Genomic DNA, 24,336 nt, shown 5'->3' on the forward strand with positions numbered 1-24,336 from the left:
AAACCATAAGATACCTAGGAATAAATCTAACCAAAGAGACAAAGGATCTGTACTCAGAAAACTATAAAATACTCATGAAAGAAATTGAGGAAGACACAAAAAAATGGAAAAACGTTCCATGCTCATGGATTGGAAGAACAAATATTGTGAAGATGTCAATGCTACCTAGAGCAATCTACACATTTAATGCAATCCCCATCAAAATACCATCCACTGTTTTCAAAGAAATGGAACAAATAATCCTAAAATTTGTATGGAACCAGAAAAGACCCCGCATAGCCAGAGGAATATTGAAAAAGAAAAATCAAAGCCGGCGGCATCACACTTCCAGACTTCCAGCTCTATTACAAAGCTGTCATCATTAAGACAGCATGGTACTGGCACAAAAACAAACACATAGATCAATGGAACAGAATAGAGAGCCCAGAAATGGACCCTCAACTCTATGGTCAACTCATCTTTGACAAAGCAGGAAAGAATGTCCAATGGAACAAAGACAGTCTCTTCAACAAATGGTGTTGGGAAAATTGGATAGCCACATGCAGAAGAATGAAACTGGACCATTTCCTTACACCACACACAAAAATAGACTCCAAAGGGTTGAAAGACCTCAATGTGAGACAGGAGTCCATCAAAATCCTAAAGGAGAACACAGGCAGCAACCTCTTTGACCTCAGCCGCAGCAACTTCTTCCTAGAAACATCACCAAAGGCAAGCGAAGCAAGGGCAAAAATGAACTATTGGGACTTCATCAAGATAAAAAGCTTTTGCAAAGCAAAGGAAACAGTCAACAATATCTTGCAAGAAGATATTTGCAAATGACATATCAGATAAAGGGCTAGTATCCAAAATCTATAAAGAACTCATCAAACTCAACACCCAAAGAACAAAGAATCCAATCAAGAAATGGGCAGAAGACATGAACAGACATTTTTCCAAAGAAGACATCCAAATGGCCAACAGACACATGAAAAAGTGCTCAATATTGCTCGGCATCAGGGAAATCCAAATCAAAACCTCAATGAGATACCACCTCACACCAGTCAGAATGGCTAAAATTAACAAGTCAGGAAACGACAGATGTTGGCGGGGATGCGGAGAAAGGGGAACCCTCCTACACTGTTGGTGGGAATGCAAGCTGTTGCAGCCACTCTGGAAAACAGTATGGAGGTTCCTCAAAAAGTTGATAATAGAGCTACCATATGATCCAGCAAATGCACTACTGGGTATTTACCCCAAAGATACAAAAGTAGGGATCCGAAAGGTTACGTGCACCCCGATGTTTATAGCAGCAATGTCCACAATAGCTAAACTGTGGAAAGAGCCAAGATGTCCATTGACAGATGAATGGATAAAGAAGAGGTGGTATATATATATACTATGGAATATTATGCAGCCATCAAAAGGAATGAGATCTTGCCATTTGCAACGACGTGGGTGGAACTGGAGGGTATTATGTTGAGTGAAATAAGTCAAACAGAGAAAGACATGTATCATATGATCTCACTGATATGAGGAATTCTTAATTGCAGGAAACAAACTGAGTGTTGTTGGAGTGGGGGGTGGGGTGGGAGGGATGGGGTGACTGGGTGATAGACACTGAGGAGGGTATGTGCTATGGTGAGCGCTGTGAATTGTGTGAGACTATTGAATCACAGATCTGTACCTCTGAAACAAATAATGCAATATATGTTAAGAAAAAAAAGAAGAAGAAGAAGAAGGTAGCGGGAGGGGAAGAATGAAGTGGGGGAAATCGGAGGGGTAGACGAACCATGAGAGACGATGGACTCTGAAAAACAAAATGAGGGTTCTAGAGGGGAGGGGGGTGGGAGGATGGGTTAGCCTGGTGGTGGGTACTGAGGAGGGCACATTCTGCATGGAGCACTGGGTGTTATGCATAAACAATGAATCATGGAACACTTCATCTAAAACTAATGACATAATGTATGGGGATTAACATAAGAATAAAAAAATTTAAAAAAAATGTAACCTTCAAATTAAAAAGAAATGCAGAGTAAATATAAAAACATCCCACACTAAGCACCTACATCTTAAATTATAAAATTTTAAAGTAACAAAATCAAAGAAATATTTCCAAAAGCTTCCAGAACAAAGAAACAGATCACCTACAGAAGAACAAGAAACAATTTGACATCGGACTTCTTAACTGTAGCACCAGCGGCATATGGCAATGGGGAAATATTTTCAAAATGTTGAAAGAAATTATTTTAAAGCCTAGAATTTTATGTCCACAGAATTTATCATTTAAATATGAGTGTGTAATAAAAAGACCTGCTACAAATACCTTTTTGGAAATACTCTTACAGAAAGTACTTCAGCAGGAAAAAAATAAGTTAAGGAAGATAGTATAATATAAATATAATATGAACTTACCAAAATAGATTTACTACATACCCATTACAATCCAGAACTAAAATTCTAGAAAATATCAACAAAATGAAGAAAGCATGTTATAAGGAAAGAAAAAAAAAGAATTATAAACAATTTTTACATATGAGCATAGATGCACAAATTCTAAAGAAAATATTAGCTAACTAAACCCAAGAGTGTGCATCTTGATCAAAAGAGTTTATCTGAAGAAGTAAGAATGGTTTCACATCAGAAAAATCTATCAGTGTAATTCACCACATTAAAAGTAGATGCAGAGAATGTGCTTTATAAGATTAAATTAAAATATTTGATTATGATATTTTTAAAACCCTCTTAAAGAATTGAGAATAAAAGAGAACTTCCTTAACTTGATAAAGATTTTACACTAAAACCCTAAAGCAAATATCAAACTCAATGGAGAATCAGGAATATAATCCCTTTAAGATTGAAGTAAAATAAGCATTTTCTCCATCACTACTAGTTTTAACAGGTCATTGAATGTAAAATATCAAATATTAAGAAGGTAAAACTCGAAACTATCATTATTTGCCAGTGATATGATCATTTAGAAAACTTACCAAACTCAACACCCAAAAAACAAATAATCCAGTCAAGAAATGGACAGAAAACATGAACAGACATTTCTCCAAAGAAGACATACAAATGGCCAACAGACACATGAAAAAATGCTCCATACCACTCGGCATCAGGGAAATACCTAATCAAAACCATGAGCTACCACCTCACACTGGTCAGAATGGCTAAAATTAACAACTCAGGAAACAACAGATGGTGGTGAGGATGTCGAGAAAGGGGAACCTTCTTACACCGTTGGTGGGAATGCAAACTGGTACAGCCAATCTGGAAAAGTTTACGGAGGTTCCTCAAAGAATGAAAAACAGAGCTACCCTATGACCCAGCAATTGCACTACTAGGTATTTATCTAAAGGATACAAACATAGTGATTTGAAGGGGCACATGCATCCCAATGCTTATAGCAGCAATGTCCACAATAGCCAAATATGGAAAGAACCCAGATGTCCATCAACAGATGGATGGATAAAGAATATGTGGTATATATATATATATATGAAAGCTTGCCATTTGCAATGACATGGATGGAACTAGAAGGTATTATGCTAAGCAAAATAAGTCAGTCAGAGAAAGACAAATATGATATGATATCACTCATATGTGGACTTTAAGAAACAAAACAGATGAACATAGGGGAAGGGAAGGAAAAATAAAATAAGACGAAATCAGAGAGGGAGGCAAACCATAAGAGACTCTTAACTCTAGGAAACAAACTGAGGGTTGCTGGAGTGGAGGTGGATGGGGGGGAAATGGGGTAATTGGGTGATGGGCATTAAGGAGGTCATTTGGTGTAATGAGCACTGGGTATTATATGCAACTAATGAATCACTAAATTCTACCCCTGAAACTAATAATACAGTATACATTAACTAAATTGAATTTAAATAATCTTAAAAATAAATAAAAATATGATCATCTATACCCAAAACCTAATAGAAGCTGTTAGAACTAATAAAAGAGCTCAGCTGGACTTTTGCACTGTTTTTCCATGACGACAATAACTAATTCAAAAATAAATTAGGATATAATGTGTCATTCACAATAACAATAAATTTTATTAAGTATCTGGGATCCACACAACTTTCAGAGAGAAAATTTTACAACTCACAGGATATAATGGAAGATTTGAAAAAAATAGACTTACCATGCCCATGGATGAGATAACATCTCATGATATAAAGATTTTAATATGACCAAATCAGCCTAAATATTCAATGCAAGACCAATTAAAATTCCAGCAGGACTTTTTTTTAGAAACTCAACAGACTTATTTAAAAACTTATATCGAAGAGGGGCACCTGGGTGGCTTAGTCAGTTAAACATCCAACTCTTAATTTAGGCTTAGGTCATGATCTCAGGGTTGGGAGAACAAGCCCTGCATCAGGCTTTGCACTGGGTGTGGAGCCTGTTTGAGATTCTCTCTCTCCCTCTCCCTTTGCCCCTCTCCTCCTGCTTGCATGCATGTGTGCTCTCTCTCTAAATAATAATAATATATAATAAAATAAAAATTTATATGGAAGAATGAAAGTTCTTGAATAGCTAAATCAATTTGGGGGATGGGGGAAGAGATTTTTTCTTCCATGGGAGAGATTATTTATTATTCTAAGAATGCTTCCTTGACAAGCAGCATTCACAGAGATGCCCTCCAGGAACAAAAGAGCAGGCTGGCACCATTTCCCTCTGCCACCCCTCAACATAAACACAAAGCCCCCTGAGGGAAACAGTTCAAGTTACACCAAGTTACCCCTCTGTGCTTTGGCAAGACTGCCCTTCTCAGCCAAGCTTGCCTCAGTCCCAGCATAGAGGGGCCTCTCCAGCAGAAGACCAGCACAAATCCCTGTCCACACAATGTCTCCTGACTAGAGAGTTCTACCGGGCCTCAGTTCTGGTGGAGTTGGTGTTGGGTCTCATTTTGTAAGCCAACCAGAGCACACCTAGTTAAAACTCACTACATTCAGGCCAGAGACCAAACATTGCCCTCAGCAGGCAAGGAGAGCCCCTGCTGACAACTGGCCTGAAGGACAGAGCAGCCAAAACCCAACAGCAGAGCATATGCAGCACACACTGGAGACACTCCCCAAAGCACCAGACCCTGGGGACTACATGACCTCTTCTTCATAGAGCCATTACTTTCCTGGGGACTACATGACCTCTACTTCCATAGAGCCATAGAGCAGGAGACATAACTGGCTTTTCTAAGACACAGAGGAAGGCAGGGATTTAGCCAAATGCCCAGCCAGAGGAATTTATCCCAAGTGAAAGAACAAGATAAGGCCATAGCCAGAGATCTAAGTGAAACAGATATAAGTAACATGCCTGATGGAGAGTTTAAAGCAACAATCATAAGGAAACTGATGGGGCTTGAGAAAAGAACAGAAGGCATCAGTGAGATCCTTACCACAGAAATGGAACAGCTAAAAAAGAATCAGAGATGAACAATGCAATAAACAAGATTGGAAACTGTCTTGATGCAATGAATGGCAGGCTGGAAATAGCAGAAGAATGAATTAGTGACCTAGAAGACAAATAATGGAAAATAATGGAGCTGAACAAAAGAAAAAAAGAAGAATTATGGAACACGAGAATAGATTTAGAGAACTCAGTGACTTTATCAAATGTAATAACGTCAGTATTATAGGAGTCCAGAAGAAGAGGAGAGGGAAAATGGGGCAGGAAATTTATTTCAAAAAATAACAGCAGAAAACTTCCCTAATCGGGGAAGGAGACAGACATCCAGATCCAGGAGGCACAAAATCAAAAAAGCAGGCCAACACCATGTCATATTGTAAGTAAATTTGCAAAATATATTGATTAAGAAATAAAAATCTTAAAAGCAGCAAGACAAAAAGAAGTCCTTAACTTGTCCTTAATTTAACAAGGGAAAGCCCATAAGTCTAGCTGGAGATTTCTCAAGAGAAACTTGGCAAGCCAAAAGGGAGTGGCATGATATATTCAAAGTGCTGAATGGGAAAAATCTGCAGCCAAGAATACTCTATTCAGCAAGGCTATCATTCAGAATAGGAGAGAGAAAAAGTTCATGACCACTAAACCAGCTCTGCAAGAAATATTAAAGGGGACCCTTTGAGTGCAAAGGAGACACCAAAAATGACAAAGAGAAGAAAGTATCAGAGAAAATCTCCAGAAACAATGACAAAACAAGTAATGAAATGGCAATAAATACATGTCTATCAATAATTACTTTGAATGTAAATGGGCTAAACACTTCAATCAAAAGACATAGGGTGTAAGAATTGGTAAACAAAGTAAAACAAAACAAAACAGAAAAAACAAGACCCATATATATGCTGTGTAAAAGAGACTCATTTAGACCTGCAGATTGAAAGTGAGGTGGTAGAGAAACGTTTATCACACAACGTGATGTCAAAAGAAAGTCAGAGTAGCAATACTTATATTGGACAAACTAGACTTTTTTGTTCTTGTATTGTTTTTATACTGCTTTAGTTAGTATCAGTGTAGTACTGGCCCTGTGAAATAGATTTTGAATATGTTCCCTCTATTCCATTATTTGTAAGATTTTGATAAAGATTGTCATTAATTACTTTTTTAAATGTTTGTAGAATTCACCAATGAAATCTTGTGGTCTTGGGTTTTTCCATGCTGGGAGATTTTTGATTCTTAATTCAATTCTCATTCTTGTTACTGTCTAAAAAGATTTCTTTCCTACTTCTTGGATTTAAGACTTATGATTCAATCTCAGTAACTTGTGCTTTTTTAGGAATTATCTTTTTTTTCCTAAGTTATCTAATTTGTTAGTATATAATTGTTTATAGTAATCTGTTATCACACTACTTATTTCTGTGGTTATCTGCTGTATTATTTTCTCCCATTTCTCATTTTGGTTTTTGAGTCTTCTCTCCTTTCTTAGTTAATGTACTTAAAGCATTGCTAATTTTGTTTATTTCTTTTGGAAAAACTGGTCATTACTTTCAATGTTATGCTGGTCCCTATTTTATTTATTTCTAATTTTTCTTTGTTATTTCCTTCCTCTACTAAATGTCAGCTAAGTTTCTTCTTTTTCTAATTCCTTGTGGTGTAATGTTAAGTTGATTTGTTACTTTTTTCTTAATACAAGCATTTAAAATCATAAATTTCACTCTAACATCTGCTTTTGCGGCATCCCATAGATTTTGGAATATTGTGTTTTCCTTATCTTTTGTTTTGAGATATATTGTGATTTGCCAATTGATTTCTTATTTGGCCCATTGCTTGTGCAGTAATGTGTTGTTTAATATATGTATATTAAATATTTAATATTTACATTGTAGATTTTCTAGCTTTGTTTTATTGTTGATGTTTACTTTTATACCATTGTGGTCATATGATTTCAATCTTCTTCAATTTATAATATTTGTTATGTCCCTTTTTATGTGATTTAACAAGGGATTCTTCTGGGCGCCTGGGTGGCTCAGTTGTTAAGTGGCTGCCTTCGGCTCAGATCATGATCCCAGGGTCCTGGGATCGAGTCCCGCATCAGGCTCCCTGCTCGGCAGGAAGCCTGCTTCTTCCTTTCCCACTCCCCCTGCTTGTGTTCCTGCTCTCACGGTCTCTGTCAAATAAATAAAGCCTTTAAAAAAAATTAAAAAATAAAAAATCTTTAAAAAAAACCCAAGGGATTCTTCTGTGTGTACTTGAAGAAAATGTGTATTCTATTTTTCTTGGATGGAATACTTTATATATATTCTTTAGAACCCTGTATACTGAATTATGGTTTAGGTAAAAAATGTTCTTGTTGAAAAAAATAATTTTAACCGAGGGTACTCATTTATTTTTTTTTCTGTTTATTTTTTTTTAATTTAAAATCAATTAATAAACATATAATGAATTATTAGTTTCAGGGTAGAGTTTAGTGATTCATCAGTTGCATATAACACCCAGTGTTCATTACACAAAATGCCATCCTTAATGCCCATCACCCAGTTACCCCATCCCCCACCTACCTCCCCCTCCAGCAACCCTCAGTTTGTTTCCTAAAGTTAAGAGTCTCTTATGGATTGCTTACCTCTCTGATTTCATCTTATTTTATCTTTCCTTCCCTAGTCCTATGTTCATCTGTTTTGTTTCTTAAAGTCCTCATATAAATTAAATCAAATGATATTTGTCTTTCTCTGACTGACTTATTTCACAGTAAGTCAGCAATATTCTGTTAGAAATATAATGAATCAAGGTTCCATTCATGATAGCAACAACAACAAAATTAAATTCTTAGATGTAAATGAAATAAAAAAATTGCTTGATGCATGAGAAAATTTAATGGACTACAGAATAGTTGGAAGAGAATCGGGTTTCTGGATGGGTACATAAGATTTTGCAAGTTTTCAGTTCACCATTATTTAATTTATGAATCTTAATGAGTTTCCTGACAAATCCTAAAAGGACTTTTTTGGAACTTGAGTAAATCATTTTAAAAGTTTATCTGGAAAAATAAATAGATGAGAAGGGCCAACAAATCTTCTAAAAAGAAGAAGAAAGGTGGAATTACTTTAGTAAATATTTATACACCTTATAATTCTAACATAATGTTCTTTTAGAAGAGATAAACAGATAAATGAAACAAAATAGAAAGTCTAGAGCAGAGAATGGTATGTGTAAGAATTTAATATATGGTAAGAGTGGTATTCAAATTGTTCAAATAAAGGAATTATTTAATAATAGTCCTAGGAGGCTTACCTAATTATTTGGGGAGAAAAACAAAGTCACAATCCCATCCCACACCATCAGGATAAACTATGTGTTGATTGAAAGGTTAAAATATAAAAAGAACAAGCAAAAGCATATCAATCTGTATACATGTAAGGACAGAATTTTTGAGGGAAAAGAATGATATATCAGACATCATAAAATGAAAGTATTCTATATTTTTTAAAAATCAACATAAATGAAGTTCACAAACATACAAAAACTGGGAAATTATTATTATAATATATGACAAAAGATTAATATCTTTAATATATAAATAGGTCTTACAAACATCAATACAAAAACAAAACACAAAGACTATAAACCATCAAGTGGCAAAGGAAGAAATAGAGCTTATATAAGATGGGAAGAAATTTAACAAACAAGTACAGAGATAAATGTAAATTAAACAGGAATGAGCTATAATTGTTTACCTATAAAACTGCTGAAGGGGGTATGGGGAAATGGAAAATTTCACACAGTGTTGATGAGAGTATAAATCTCTTAAAAGCAAAACGAAGCAAACAAAATCTGGCAGTATGTGTGAAAACGCATAAGATTGTGCACACTATTTGAACCAGTAATTCCAAAACTAGAATTTACTATAATTATAGTAAGAGAGGTGCTAAAGCTTTGAGGACAGGAGGTTTATCACAGTCACTTATGTATAATTATGAAATGTTCAAAGCAAGCTAAATGTCCCATAATAAAAAATTGACTAAATTATATGCGGATATTACAGAACATGTAACAACCACTGAACGTTACATTCTATTACAAGTGTTTAATCACAGAAAATATTCTAAGTATAGTAAGAGAAAGAAAGCAAATTAGAAGATGCAATTATCCCATACTTAGAAAAAAAATCCCTAAAAAAATAGTTTCCAATACATTAACTGATTTATACCACAAGAAAGAGCTTATAGATTATTTTAATTTCATTTTTGTGCTTCTCTGCACTTTGTAAGTTTTCTACAATGAAAGTATTTATTTGGTAATCAGAAATATATTAGAAATGTTAGTTTTACAAATTGCACTGGAGCAATGGAAATATAAATGCATTTTCTGTTTCCATCAATGTATTCACATTTAAATATATTCAGGGAAAAATGTAGTATCAGGAAGCATTAATAATTTATATATAGTGAGCTTGGAGAAGTATAAACATTTCACTTGGCTTCTACTTTTACTGTCTATTCTACTAATTAGCACAGGAGTTCTACCTGGGACCAACAGCCACAAACTTTGAGCCATGGATCAATTAGCCCAAATTTTGATAGTTCTTCTGACAAGCTGATTTCTTGGTCTCATATTTTCTCTTGAACACATGCTTCATTCAGTGTTGGCACATTCAATACAGTTATTAAGAACTTGCTGAAGCGTATGTATGTGAAAGCAACTGGGGAGCAGTTATTCTCAACGACTTCATCCATTCATTCCTTCTTGCCTTCAATTATTCATTCATCTCTATTCTATTCTTCCATTTTATAATTATTTATTAGGCATTTATTACATGTCACATGATGGGCTAGGTACTTGGAGGGATTGAGAATATAAATGAAACACAATACCTCTTAAAGCTTTAAGTCTCATAGGTATAATAAAACATATATGTGAATGGCTACAACACAAGTAAGAAGGAATGTTATAAGATCAGTACATATAACAAGACTGATATGTCCTTGGAGGTACAAGCCTTTCTGCCTGGGGTAATTGGAGAAACTATTCTAATTGTATAAAATGCTATTTGAGTTGAGTCTTAAAGCATGAGTAGGATTTTGATTGGTAGGTTGGAGAAGGAGTGCATTCCAGATGGAAGGAGTGGCTCAGTAGGTGGGACTGTCTGACGCATGCCCAAGAGATGAAGAGCAGATGTTTGGTTAAAGGGAAGGATCAGAGATCATTTTGGAAAGCCAAGTAGTGGTCAGATTGTGGAGCATTTTAAATTCCAGGTTAGAGTGTGTGATACAGATTTGGTCATTTCTGCAGTAACCCAAATAAGAAAGTCGGGGTCATTGCCATAGTGAACACCTAACCACCCATAACATCCAAAAAATCACCAAATCCACACCTACTCTATGTTAGACACCATGCCTGGCACTGTGAGAGGCTCTGGAGATACAATGGCAAAGTTCAGATCTCATCCTAAGCAAGCTGAGTTTCAAAGGGCTGACATTTATTTAAAGTAGTTGAAATGGGGGGGGGGGGGGGCGGTGCGCCTGGGTGGCTCAGTCGTTAAGCGTCTGCCTTCGGCTCAGGTCATGATCCCAGGGTCCTGGGATCGGGCCACATCGGTCTCCCTGCTCTGCGGGAAGCCTGCTTCTCCCTCTCCCACTCCCCTTGCTTGTGTTCCCTCTTTCGCTGTCTCTCTGTCAAATAAATAAATAAAGTCTTTTAAAAAAAATAGTTGAAATGGGAGGTCTAGAGCTCTGAAATGAGGGGAGGGTATGAAGATGCAGATGTAAATATCCATACAGACGATGTTTAAGTCATGGGATTAATATGAGATTACCCTGGAAATAAATACAGAGAAAAAAGAGAGGATGGCCAAGAACTAGATTTGTTTAGTGAGAAAGAGGAGGAAAAATCATAAAGAGTTCAGAGAAGAATCAAATGGAGAAGCCGAAGGAGAAGCAGGTCTGTGTAGTATCAGATTGAGAGAAGAGTTTCAAGGAAACGGAAGGGAGCACCAGTGGGAAATACTCCAGGAAGTTCAAGGGAACAAAGAAAGAATAAAAAGTCCATTCGATATGCAGTTAGGGGGGCACTGATTGACGTCCACTAGGAGAGCAGTTTCTGTAGAGTAGATGGTGCAGAAGCTTACTTCAGAGGGGACAAAATGATGAATGCAAGGAAGTGGAAGAACCATGTGTCTGTAAAGCGGGTGGTGTTTCTTCTAATACAACTTGTTAAAAATTATGGCCTGCCCAAGATTTTGATTAGAATTCATTAAATGCCCCCAAAGCTACATCTGTAACTTTGACAGAGGCCATGTGTGGGGCTGCTTTGGGGACAAGGCCCTCGTGATTCTTAGCAGCGCTTTGTGAAGATTGAGAGGGTCTTGTAGGCACCACTTAAATTGTTCCAAATTCCTAAAAACACTGTCTTATAGCCACACCCTTAATCCAATCTTTAGCCAGAGGTTATTTCCTACTTTAAGACTTCCCCAGGGAGAGACTAGGAATAAGAAATACGGTTGACCCTTGAACAACACAGGTTTGAACTGCACGGGTTCATTTATATGTGGATTTTTTTGATAAATACAGTATAGTACTGTAAACATATTTTCTCTTCCTTATGATTTTCTTAATAACATTTTCTTTTCTCTTACTTTATGGTAAGAACACAGTGTATAATATGGTACAACATACAAAATACATTTTAATGGACTGTTTACGTTATCGGTAAGGCTGACAGTCACAGTAGGCTATTAGTGGTTAAGTTTTTGAGGAGTCAAAAGTTATATATAGATTTTTGACGTTCAGGGGTCAGTGCCCCAATGCCTGGGTTGTTCAAGGGTCAGCTGTAGTTTTATTTTCCAAATTAGTTTTATTTCCAAGTAGATTTTTTACCATTACTGAGCCTAATACATGTCTTAATTTCTCCTTGAAAACCAGTTACTTTTTTAGTTCATTTCTCCCTCCACGTATCTTATCATGTGTAGCTAAAACATGAATTGATACTTTCAACATTGTACCTAGAAGTCTCCTTATCCATACTGCAAGTTTATTAAATACATTTCCAGCTTCTAAATTGCTACACATGACAATTTTGCCAATATTTCCACCATTACCTAACTTGGGTCTTTTTCCAGACTCCGGTGGAACTTTCTTGTGATCTTTTAGTCTTCACTATCTGTTTCTTTGCACATCCCTCTGCTTCCTCTGCCACCTAGTTCCCAAGCCAATGGCAATGTTTCAGGGTTTTGTAACACAGCATCCCACCACCAGGTACCAATTTCTCTTTCATTTAGCTTTTGCTGTATAACAAAACACCGCAAAGCTTTGTGGTTTAAAACAATGATGATTGATTATTTCTCAATTCCATGGTTTGAGCACATCCTCTTCTGGTTTAGCCTGGGATCATTTATGAGGCTTGATTCAGCTGGAGGGTCAACTGGGCTGCGAGGCTCAAGATGTCCTCGTGCACATGCGTGGAAGCTGGCATTGGCTTCTGGGGAACTTTGGTTCTCCTCCCCATGGCTTTTTATCCTCCACTAGGCTAGACTGACTTCCCTACATGGCAGCCTTGATGCAGTGTTGCAGAGAGCAAAGGCAGAAGCTACAAGGCTTGAGACCTCGGCTCTGGACCTTGCAAAACCTCACTTCTGCCACATTCTTCTGGTCCAAGCAAATCTCAAGACGAGCCTTTATTCAAGGGACTGAGAAAAAGGCTCTGTCTCTGGATGTGAGAAATGGCAAAGTCACATGGCAAAGGGATGGGCATATTAGGAGAAGAGGAAGTTGTGACCATTAAACAGTCCACCACATTTTTGAAAAACAGTCTTAAATTTTGATAAAGTCCAACTGATCAATTTTTGTTTCATGGTTAATGCTTTCTGTATAAACCATGAGAGACTCTGGACTCCGGGATACAAACTGAGGGATACAGAAGGGAGGGGGGTGAGGGGATGGGGTAACTGGGTGATGGCTATTAAGGAGGGCATGTATGGTGATGAGCACTGGGTGTTATACGCAACTAATGAATCGTTGAGCACTACATCAAAAACTAATGATGTACTATATGTTGGCTAACTGAACATAATAATAAAAAAAAGAACATTGCCTGTCTCAAAGTTGAAAAGATTTTTTTTTCTAGAAGTATTTTAGGTTTCACTTTTATATCTAGGTCTATGAACTACCTTGAATTAATTTTTGTGTATTGTGGGCAGTAGAGATCAAAGCTCAATTTTTTTTTCATGTGGGTATCCAACTGATCCAACACAATTTGTTCAAAAGACTATCCTTTCCTTGTTGAATTAACATAACAACTTTGTCAGAAATCAATTGTCTGTACATCTGTGGATCTATTTCTGAACTCCATTCAGTTCTATTGATCTATCGTCCTGACAATAACACAGTGTCTTAATTACTGTAGCTGTATAGTAGGTCTTTTTTTTTTTTTTTTAAGATTTTATTTATTTATTTGACACAGAGAGACACAACGAGAGAGGGAACACAAGCAGGGGGAGTAGAAGAGGGAGAAGCAGGCTTCCCGCAGAGCAGGGAGCCCGATGTGGGGCTCGATCCCAGAACCCTGGGATCATGACCTGAGCTGAAGGCAGATGCCTAACGACTGAGCCACCCAGGCGCCCCTGTATAGTAAGTCTTAATACCAGGTAGTGTAAATCTTCAAACATTCTTTTTCAAAGTTTTTTTTTTCACTCTTTTAGATCCTTTACATTTTCATATAAATTTTAGATTCAAATTGCCCACTTCTATGTAAAAATATTGTTGCCACTTTACCAGAATTGTGCTAAATCTATAGATCAATTAAGAAAGAGTTGAAATCTGAATAAAATCGAATATTTCAATCATAGTATGTCTCTCCATTTATTTAAGTTCCTTTTTGTTTTTCTCTGCAATTTTTTTTAGTTATCAATAAGGAGGACTTGCACTCTCTTCATTAAATCCAGTCCTAATAGTTTATATTTTCTTCCATGCTATGGAAGTGATTTTTTAAATATTTAATTTCCTCTTTTTTTTTTGACTTTTTAAGTTTTTATTTTAATTCCAGCTAGTTAACAGACAGCGTTATATTAGTGTCAGGTGTACAATATAGTGATTCAACAAGTCCATACATCGTCCAGCGCTCATCACAAGTGTATTCCTTAATCCCCATCACTTATTTCACCCACCACCCCCCACCCACCTCCCCTCCAGTAACCATCACGTTTTTGTTTTGTTTTTGAGAGGGGCGGAGAGGGGCAGAGGGAGAGGGAAAGAGAAAATCTTAAGCAGGCTCCACATCCAGTGTAGAGCTGATGTGGGGCTCAATCTCACAACCCTGAGATCATGACCTGAGCTGAAATCAAGAGTTGGACACTTAACCGACTGAGTCACCCAGGCACCCCAATGTTTTCTGTAGTTAAGAGTCTATTTCTTGATTTATCTCTCTCTCTTCTCCCTCTGCTCATTTGTTTTGTTTCTTAAATTCCACATATGAGTGAAATCATATGGCATTTGTCTTTCTCTGACTTATTTTACTTAGCATTACACTTCCTAATTCCATCCATGTCATTGCAAATGGCAAGATTTCATTCTTTTGATATGCCTAAATAAATTTCCACATTTTTATACCATTTCTTCTTTATCCATTCATCAATCAAAGGACATTTGGGCTGCTTCCATATCTTGGCTATTGTAAGTAATGCTGCTATAAACAAAGGGGTGCATGTATACTTTTGATTTAGTGTTTTTGTATTCTTTGAGTAAATACCTAGTCGGGTGATTGTTGAATTGTAGTGTAGTTTATTTTTGACTTTTTGAGGAACCTCCATACTGTTTCCCAGAGTGCCTGTGTCAGTTTGCATTCCCACCAACAGTGTATGAGCGTTCCTTTTTCTCCACATCTTTGCCAACATCTGTTGTTTCTTGTGTTATTGATTTCAGCCATTCTGACAGGTGTGAGGTGATATCTCACTGCAGTTTTTATTTTCATTTCCCTGATGGTAAGTGATGATGAACATCTTTTCATATGTCTGTTGGCCATCTGTATATCTTCATTGGAGAAATGTCTCTTCATGTCTTCTGCCCGTTTTGATTGGATTATTTGTTTTTTGGGTGTTGAGTTGTATAAGTTCTTTATATATTTTAGAGACTAATCCTTTATCAGAGATGTCATTTGCAAATATCTTCTACCATTCTGCAGGTTGCCTTTTAGTTTAAGTCATGATTTCCTTTGCTGTGCAGTAGCTTTTTATTTTGGTGTGGATTCAATAGTTTATTTTTGCTTTTGTTACCCTTGCCTCAGGAGACCTATATAGAAAAAAAATGCTACAACTGATGTCAAAGAAGTTACCGCCTGTGTTCTCTTTTAGGATTTTGACAGTTTAAGGTCTCACATTTAAGTCTTTAATCCATTTTGAGGTTATTTTTGTGTATGATGTAAGAAAGGAGTCCAGTTTCATTCTTCTGCATGCTGCTACCCAATTTTCCCAACACCATTTGTTGAAGAGACTCTTTTTCCCATTAGATATTTTTTCCTGCTCTTTTGAAGATTAATTGACCATAGAGTTGTGGGTTTATTTTTGCTCTATTCTGCTTTCTATTCTGTTCTATTGATCTATGTGTCTATTTTTGTGCCAGTACCATAATGTTTTGATTACTAGAGCTTTGTAATATAACTTGAAGTCCAGAACTGTGATATCTCCAGGTTTGCTTTTCTTTTTCAATGTTGCTTGGGCTATTAGGGGTCTTTTGGATTTTAGGATTCTTTGTTCTCATTCTATGAAAAATTATGTTGGTATTTTGATAAAGATTGCATTAAATGTGTAGATTACTTTGGATAGCATAGACATTTTAAGAATATTGTTCTAATCCATAAGCATGGAGTGTCTTTCCATTTCTTTGTGTCATCTTCAATTTCTTACATCAGTGTTTTATAGTTTTCAGAGTACAGATCCTTTACATATTTGGTTAGGTTTATTCCTAGGTATCTTAATATTTTGGGTGCAATTGCAAATGGGATTGTTTTCTTAATTTCTCTTTCAACTGTTTCAACTTATTATTAGTGTACAGAAATAACAGTGGATTTTTGTACATTGATTTTGTATTCTATGACTTTACTAAAGTTATCAGTTCTAGCAGTTTTTTCATGGAATATTTCAGTTTTTCTATCTATAGCATCATGTCATCTGAAAATAGTGAAAGTTTTACTTCCTCCTTATTGATTTAGAAGCTTTTATTTCTTTTTGTTGTGTGATTGCTGTGCCTGGAACTTCCAGTACTGTGTTGAGTAAAAGTGGTGAGGGTAGACATCCTAGTCTTGTTCCTGACCATAGAAGAAAAGCTCTCAGTTTTTCTCCACTAAGCAGATGTTAGCTGTGGCCATAAATGGCCTTCATTATGTTGAGGCAAGTTCCCTATATGCCTACTTTGTTGAGAGTTTTTATCATGAATGGATGTTGTACTTTGTCAAATGCTTTTTCTGCATCTATTGAAATGACCATATGGTTCTTATCCTTTCTCTTATTGATGTGATGTATCTCACTGATTTGAAAATATTGAACCACACTTGCTACCCAGGAATAAATCCCACTTGATGATAGTGAATGATTTTTTAATGTATTGTTGAATTTTGTTTGCTACTCTTTTTTGGGGAATTTTTGAATCTATGTACTTCAGTGTATTGGCCTGTAGTTCTCTTACGTAGTGGTGTCTTTATCTGGTTTTGGTATCAGGGTAATGCTAGCCTCATAGACTGAATCTGGAAGTTTTCTTTCCTTTTCTATTTTTTGGAAGAGTTTGACAAGAATAGGTATTATCGTTTCTTTAAATGTTTGGTATAATTTCCCTATGAAGCCATCTGGTCCTGGACTTTTGTGTGTTGGGAGTTTTTTGATTACTGGCTCAATTTCTTTACTGTTATCAGTCTGTTCAAATTTTCTATTCCTGTTTCAGTTTTGGTAGTTTATATGTTTCTAGGAATTTATCCATTTCTTCTAGGTTGTCCAATTTGTTGGCATGTAGTTTTTATAATATTCTCTTATAACTGTTTGTATTTCTGTGATGTGGGCTATTATTTCTCCTCTCATTCCTGATTTTATTTATTTGAGTCCTTTCTCTTTTTTACTTAGTAATTCTGGCTAGGAGTTTATAATAATTCTACTGATTTTTTTTCCAAGAACGAGCTCCCTGGTTTCATTGATCTGTTCTATTGTTTGTTTAGTTTCTATGTCATTTATATCTGTTCTAATCTTTATTATTTCCTTCCTTCCACTGGTTTTAGGTTTTGTTTGTCCTTCTTTTCCTCACTCCTTTAAGTGTAAGTATAGGTTGTTTACTTGAGATTTTTCTTGCTTCTTGAGGTAGGCCTGTATTGCTATAAAATTCCCTCTTAGAACTGATTTTGCTGCATCCCAGAGGTTTGGGCCATGTGTTTTCATTTTCATTTGTTTCTGTGCACTTTTTCATTTCTTCTTTTATTTCCTAGTTGACCCATTCATTGTTTAGTAACATGTTATTTAACCTCCATGTATTTGTAATCTTTCCAGATTTTTCTTGTAGTTGTTGTCTAGTTTCATGGTGTTGTGGTCAGAAAGTATACATTGTATGACTTTGATCCTCTTGAATTTGTTGAAATTTGTTTTGTGGCCCAATGTGACCTATTCTAGAGAATGTTCCATGTGCATTTGAAAAGAATGTGTATTCTGCTATTTTAGGATGGAATATTCTGAATATATCTGTTAGATCCATCTGTTACAGCATGTAATTCAAAGTCATTGTTTCCTTGTTGATATTCTGTTTAGATAACCTGTCCACGGATGGTGGTGTGTTAAATTCTCCTACTCTTACTCTATTATTATTGACTAGTTCTTTTATGTTTGTTATTAACTGTTTTATATATATTTGGTGCATAAACATTTAAAGTTGTTACAACTTCTTGTAGGATTGTCCCCTACAGTGTCCTTCTTTGTCTCCGGTTACAGTGTTTGTTTTAAAGTCCATTTCTCCTATATAAGTATTGCTACTCTGGCTTTCTTTTGACATCCATTTGCATGATAGATGTTTCTCCATCCCCTCACTTTCAACCTGCATGTGTCTTTAGATCTGAAATGAGTCTCTTTTAGGCAGAATATACAGCATATAGGTCTTGTTTTTCTTATCCATTCTGTCACCCTATGTCTTTTGTTGGAGCATTTAGCCCATTTAAATTCAGAGTAATTATTGATATACATGTATTTATTACCATTTTATTATTTGTTTTGTGGTTGTTTCTGAAGATTTTCTCTTATCCCTTATCCTTTCTTTTCTTTCTCTCTCTCATGGTTTGCTGATTTTCTTTAGTGATATATTTGAATTATTTTCTCTTTGCTCTTTGCATATTTATTAGTGGTTTTGATATATGGTTACCATTAGGCTTGTATATAACCTATGAATATAGCAGTGTATATTAAGTTGATGGTCACTTAAGTTTGAACCCATTCTTTGTTCCTCTCCTCTCCATGTCTTACGCATATGTTGCTATATTTTACATCCTTTTATTTTGTGAGTTCCTTGCCTGATTTTTTACAGAAATATTCATTTTTAATGTTTTTATGTTTCTTACCTCATCTTTTCACTTTTGGTATTTCATTTCCACTCAAGGGTCCCCTTTAATATTTCTTGCAGGGCTGGTTTAGTGGTCATGAACTTCATTAGTTTTTGTTTGTCTGGGAAACTCTATCTCTCCTTATATTCTGAATGATAGCCTTGCTAGATAGAGTATTCTTGGCTACTGATTTTTCCCATTTAGCATTTTGAATCTATCATGCTATTCTCTTCTGGCTTGGAAAGTTTCAGCTAGCCTTATGGGGTTTTCTCTTATATGTAGCTGTTCTTTTCATCTTGCTGCTTTTAAAATTTTTTTCTTAATCAGTGTATTTTGCAAATTTAATTACAATATATTTTGGTGTTGGCCTGCTTTTGTTGATTTTGGTGGAATTCTCTGTGCCTCTTGGATCCGGATATCTGTTTCCTTCTCCAGATTAAGGAAGTTGTCAGCTATTATTTCTTCAAATAAATTTTCTGTCCCTTTTTTCTCTCTTCTTCTTCTGGGATTCCTATAATGTGAATGCTATGTTTGATGGAGTCACAGAGTTACCTAAGTTTATTCTCATTTTGAATAATTCTTCTTTCTCTCTTTTTTTCAGCTTAATTACATTCCATTATTCTGTTTGCCAGGTTATTAATTCATTCCTCTGCTTCTTCCATCCTGCTGTTCATTCAATCACATTTCTTATTTCATTTATTAAGGCTTTATCTCTGCTATGTTATTCCTTATCTCTGTGTTAAGGGTCTTACTGATATCTTTCACTCATAAATCAGTGAGTATCCTTATGATCATTGCTTTAAATTCTCCATCAGACATGTTACTTATATAAGTTTTGCTTAGATTTCCAGCTGTGGCCTTCTCTTATTCTTTCATTTGGGATAAATTTCTCTGTCTTCTCATTTTATCTAAGTTTCTGTGCCTGTTTCTCTGTGTTAGGAAAGTCAGCTGTCTCCTGTTCTTGAGGGTAATGGCCTTATGAAGAAGAAGTACTGTACTGCCCTGCTGTGTAGTTGCTTCAGTTTTCTAGTGCCTGGCTCTTCCACGAGTGTCTCCACTGCATGCTGCATGTGCTCTGCTGTTTTGTTCTGGCCACTTTATCCTTCAGGCTAGTTGTCTGCAGAGGCTCTCTTTGCTTATTGTGGGCAGTGTGTGGTCCCCATCTTGAATGTAGTGTGTTTTAACTAGGTATGCTCAGGTCTGTTTGTGAAATGAGACCTGTCACCACCACCACCAGAACCAAGGCTCCACAAAACTCCCATGTCAGGAGATACGGTGTGAAAAGAGGTTTGTGCTGGTCTTCTGGGGGAGGGGACTCACTGTACTGGGACTGAGGCAAGTATGACTGGGAGGGGTGGTTCCATTGGATCATAGGGGGCAAGACTTGATGTAAGTAAGTTGGGTAGAGATTGTTGGTGCTTTGCTGGTTCACACAGGTGGCCCTGTGCTTATAGTGAGGGGTGGAGGAGGAAAATATCTCCAGCTAGTTCCTTTGTTCCCAGAGGGGTCTCTCTGTGAACACTCTCTCTGGGGTATGCTCTGAGATGAGCAAACAGTGCCCCCAGGAGTTCCTCAGGGCACTGTTTCTGTTTCCATGCTTTATGTTCCCATGCTATTGCCCCTTCTCTCCAAGAGCAGCCCCAATGCCCTCTGACCTCTCCCAGAGCCAAGCACACTGACCTTTGAAACTCCAGGCTTTAAGCCCTGCTGGTTGCAAAAAACACAAAATTTAGCCCCTCTTACTTTTCAAGCCAGTTGCTATGGGGATTCATTTTCCTCATACACTCCCCTATGTGCTACTCTGTCTCTTGTCCCTTTCTGTGACCATGACTTCTTCTCCACCACAATAGCCATGATCTGTTTCTCTCCCAAACCATGTCTACACATTTCCTACCTTCTTCAGTGTGGCCTTTTCTCTACCTTTAGTTGAGGAACTTGTTCTACCGGTGTTCAGGTCAATTTCTGGGGTATTTAGGATGATTTGATAGTTATCTAGTTGTATATCTAGTTTTGGGGAGGAGACAAGCATAGGGTCCTCCTACTCTCTTGCCACGTTCCTACTCTAAAATATTTCATTTCTAATTGTTTGTTGCTAGAAAATGGAAAAGACAATGGTTGTCTTTTATATCCTGAGAATATGCTAACCTCACTTATTAATTATACTCATTTTCATGTGTCTTTCTTAGCACTTCCTATGCAAATGCAGGGTTTTCTCTTCATAAACAAATAAATATAGTTTATTTCTTCTGTTCTATGTGTGTGCAATTTATTTCTATTTCACACCTTAATGCATTGGCTAGGAACTCCAGAACAGTGTTGAGTAGAAATAATCAGGTTGAGGAAATTTCTTTCCCTCTCTAGTTTTCTGAGAGTATTTATTATGAATGGGTGCTTTTCTGTATCAATTGAGGTTATTACATGTTTTCCTCCTATCTTCTGCTAGTGTGGTAAATGAATTTTTTATTTTTTTATTATGTTAGTCAACTTACAGTACATCGTTAGTTTTTGATGTAGTGTTCCATGATTCGTTGTTTGCATATAACACTTGGTGCTCATTGCAATACGTGGCTTCCTTAAATGACTTTTTTAAAAAGCTGAACCAATGTAATATCTTGTGAGATAATTATCACTGTGTCATATTGCTTTATCATTTTTATATATTGATGGCTTTGATTTGCTAACATTTTTTAAGGAATTGTCCATTTACGTTCATGGGGCATATTGGTCTATAATTTTCTTTCTCATATCTTGTTTGAGTTTAATATTAGAATAATCCTGGATTCAATAAATGATTTGGGAATTATCCTCTCCTCTATTTTTGGAAAGAGGCTGAGTAAGATTGATATTATTTTTTCTCAATTATTAATAGAATTTACCAGTAAAACCATCTGTACCTGTAGCTTTCTTTGTGAAAAATTATAGTTCTAAAGCATTTTTCAGTTTCATCTATGTCATCACAAATACTTTAAGTCATCACAATTTTTGACATATAGTTGTATATAGCATCCTTTTATTATTTTTCTGACATCCACAGGATCTATAAAGCTATCCTATCTTACTCCTGCTATTTTCTTTTTTCTTTTTTTTCTCCATCAGCCTAGCTAAATGTTTATCAATTTTATCAGTCTTTCAAAAAGTCAACTTTTGACTTTATTTACTCTTTTGCTTTTGGCTATTATATTGATATTTGCTCTCATCTTAATTATTTTTTTCTACTTATTTTGAATGTAATTTATTCTTTTTTATCTAATTACTTATGGTGGAAGCTTAAGTAATTAATTTATCTCATTCTTCATTTCTAATATATCATTCAAGCCATGTATCCCCCTTCTAAGAACTGTTTAGTTGAATTCCACACATTTTGATATATGTATTTATTGTTATTCAGTTCAAAATATTTTCTACTTTTTATTTTCTTTTTTAATGGTTTTTAAGAAGTGTGTTTCATTTTCAGGTTTTGATGAATTTCCTGAGAGTTTATTGTTGTGGATTTCTAGTTTAATGCTGTTATCTTCTGGAAATATACTCTGAATTATTTTAATCCATTAAAATGTTAGACATTTTATAGCCCTGCATATGTTCTACTATTGAGAGTTCCATGTGCACTTGAAAAGAATGTGTATTATGTGGTTATTGGATGTAGTGATCTATAAATATCAATTAGGTCAAGATGACTGATAATGTTCAAATTTCCCATACGCACACTGATTTTTTTTCCCCACTTGTTCTGGCAATTACTGAAAGAGGGCTATTAAAATATTTAACTATCTTATATGTTTATATTTAATAATTGTTAAAATTGTCTATTTTTTTCTTTGGTTCTGTCAATTTTTGTTTTATATGTTTTGAAACTTTGTTATTAAGTGTATACATACTAGAAATGTTATGTCTCTTTCTTCTATGGTAAGAATTTTAAAAATTAATTGAGATAATAACATGACAGTATAAAGGTGAACATGTTTTGTTACTTTTAAAACATAAAGATGAACATGCTATTATATGAACAAAGCTATTTTAAATACCATTCATAGTATAACAGATAAAGAGATGAATGAAAAAAATGAATGACAGAATAAACACGTAACATCAGCATGGTCATCTCTTGAAGACCAATGTCTCTAAAGATTAATTTTTTTTTTAGTGATTAAAATGATTTATTTTCATAATCTCCTAGGTGTTAATGAAACCATAACACAGATTTTTAAAAAGGCAAAACCTTTTTAAAAAATCTTAATGCAGGATCCCAGAAAATACTAAGAAGGCAAAAATGATACAGTTTTTCCTATAAAACAAAATATCTTGACATAATAAAGATGAACTTTTGACTATATATGAGCTTTTGACTAATTTAATTCAACACATTCTGTGACTAAAGCAGAAAAAATGGCTGAAACCAGCAGGAGTGTGATATAGTGTATTACTCAATGAAAATCATTTCAATAACCTTCCAGGTCACCTTTCTTCTTCTCTCTTTAATGACTTTATTGAGAAATCATTTATCTATCATGTAATTCTCACATTTAAAGTATACAATTAAATGGGTTTTAGTATACCCACATAGTTGTACCAGGATTATGTCTTTTCTTTTTATAAAATTATCCCCTTTATCGCTGGTAATACTCCGTTCTTTAAATCTACTTCATGATATTCATATAGCCAAACCAACTTTCTTAATCTTAGTATCTACATGGTATATCTTTTCTCAGCCTTAACTTTCAACCTGTCTTTTTAAATTAATTAATTAATTAATCAATTTTAAGACTTTATTTATTTATTTGAGAGAGAGAGAATGCACAAGCGGGTGGAGGACCAGAGGGAGAGGGAGAAACAGACTCCTCACTGAGTAGGGAGCCTGACATGGGGCTTGGTCCCAGGACCCTGGGATCATAAGCTGAGCCAAAAGCAGATGATTAACTGACTGAGCCACCCAGGTGCCCCATCAAACTGTGTCTTTATATTTAAAATGCCTCTCCTGTAAACAATTTATAGTTGGGTCTTACTTCTTTAATCAGTCTACAATATTTTTCTTTTTCTTTGTGTTCACAGCTCTTTAATGATAATAAGTAAAACTATGATTTTTTTTTAAGATTTTATTTATTTATTTGAGAGAGAGAATGAGATAGAGAGCATGAGAGGGAGGAGGGTCAGAAGGAGAAGCAGACTCGCTGCCGAGCAGGGAGCCCGATGCGGGACTCGATCCCGGGACTCCAGGATCATGACCTGAGCCGAAGGCAGTCACTTAACCAACTGAGCCACCCAGGCGCCCCTATGATTTTTGTTTTAACTGGTGATTTCTTACTCTTTTGGCAAGAATGAAGGTCTTTCACATGTTTCTGCATACTAACCAGAAGCAGAACTCTGAATATTTTTCTTTCTGTTTTTATTTGTGGCTGCACAGTTTAC

This window comes from Mirounga angustirostris, unplaced genomic scaffold (genome assembly GCF_029215605.1).
Source record: "Mirounga angustirostris isolate CCGP_5_RB_7025 unplaced genomic scaffold, mMirAng1.0.hap1 SCAF_2, whole genome shotgun sequence".
NCBI classification, from domain to species: Eukaryota; Metazoa; Chordata; class Mammalia; order Carnivora; family Phocidae; genus Mirounga; species Mirounga angustirostris.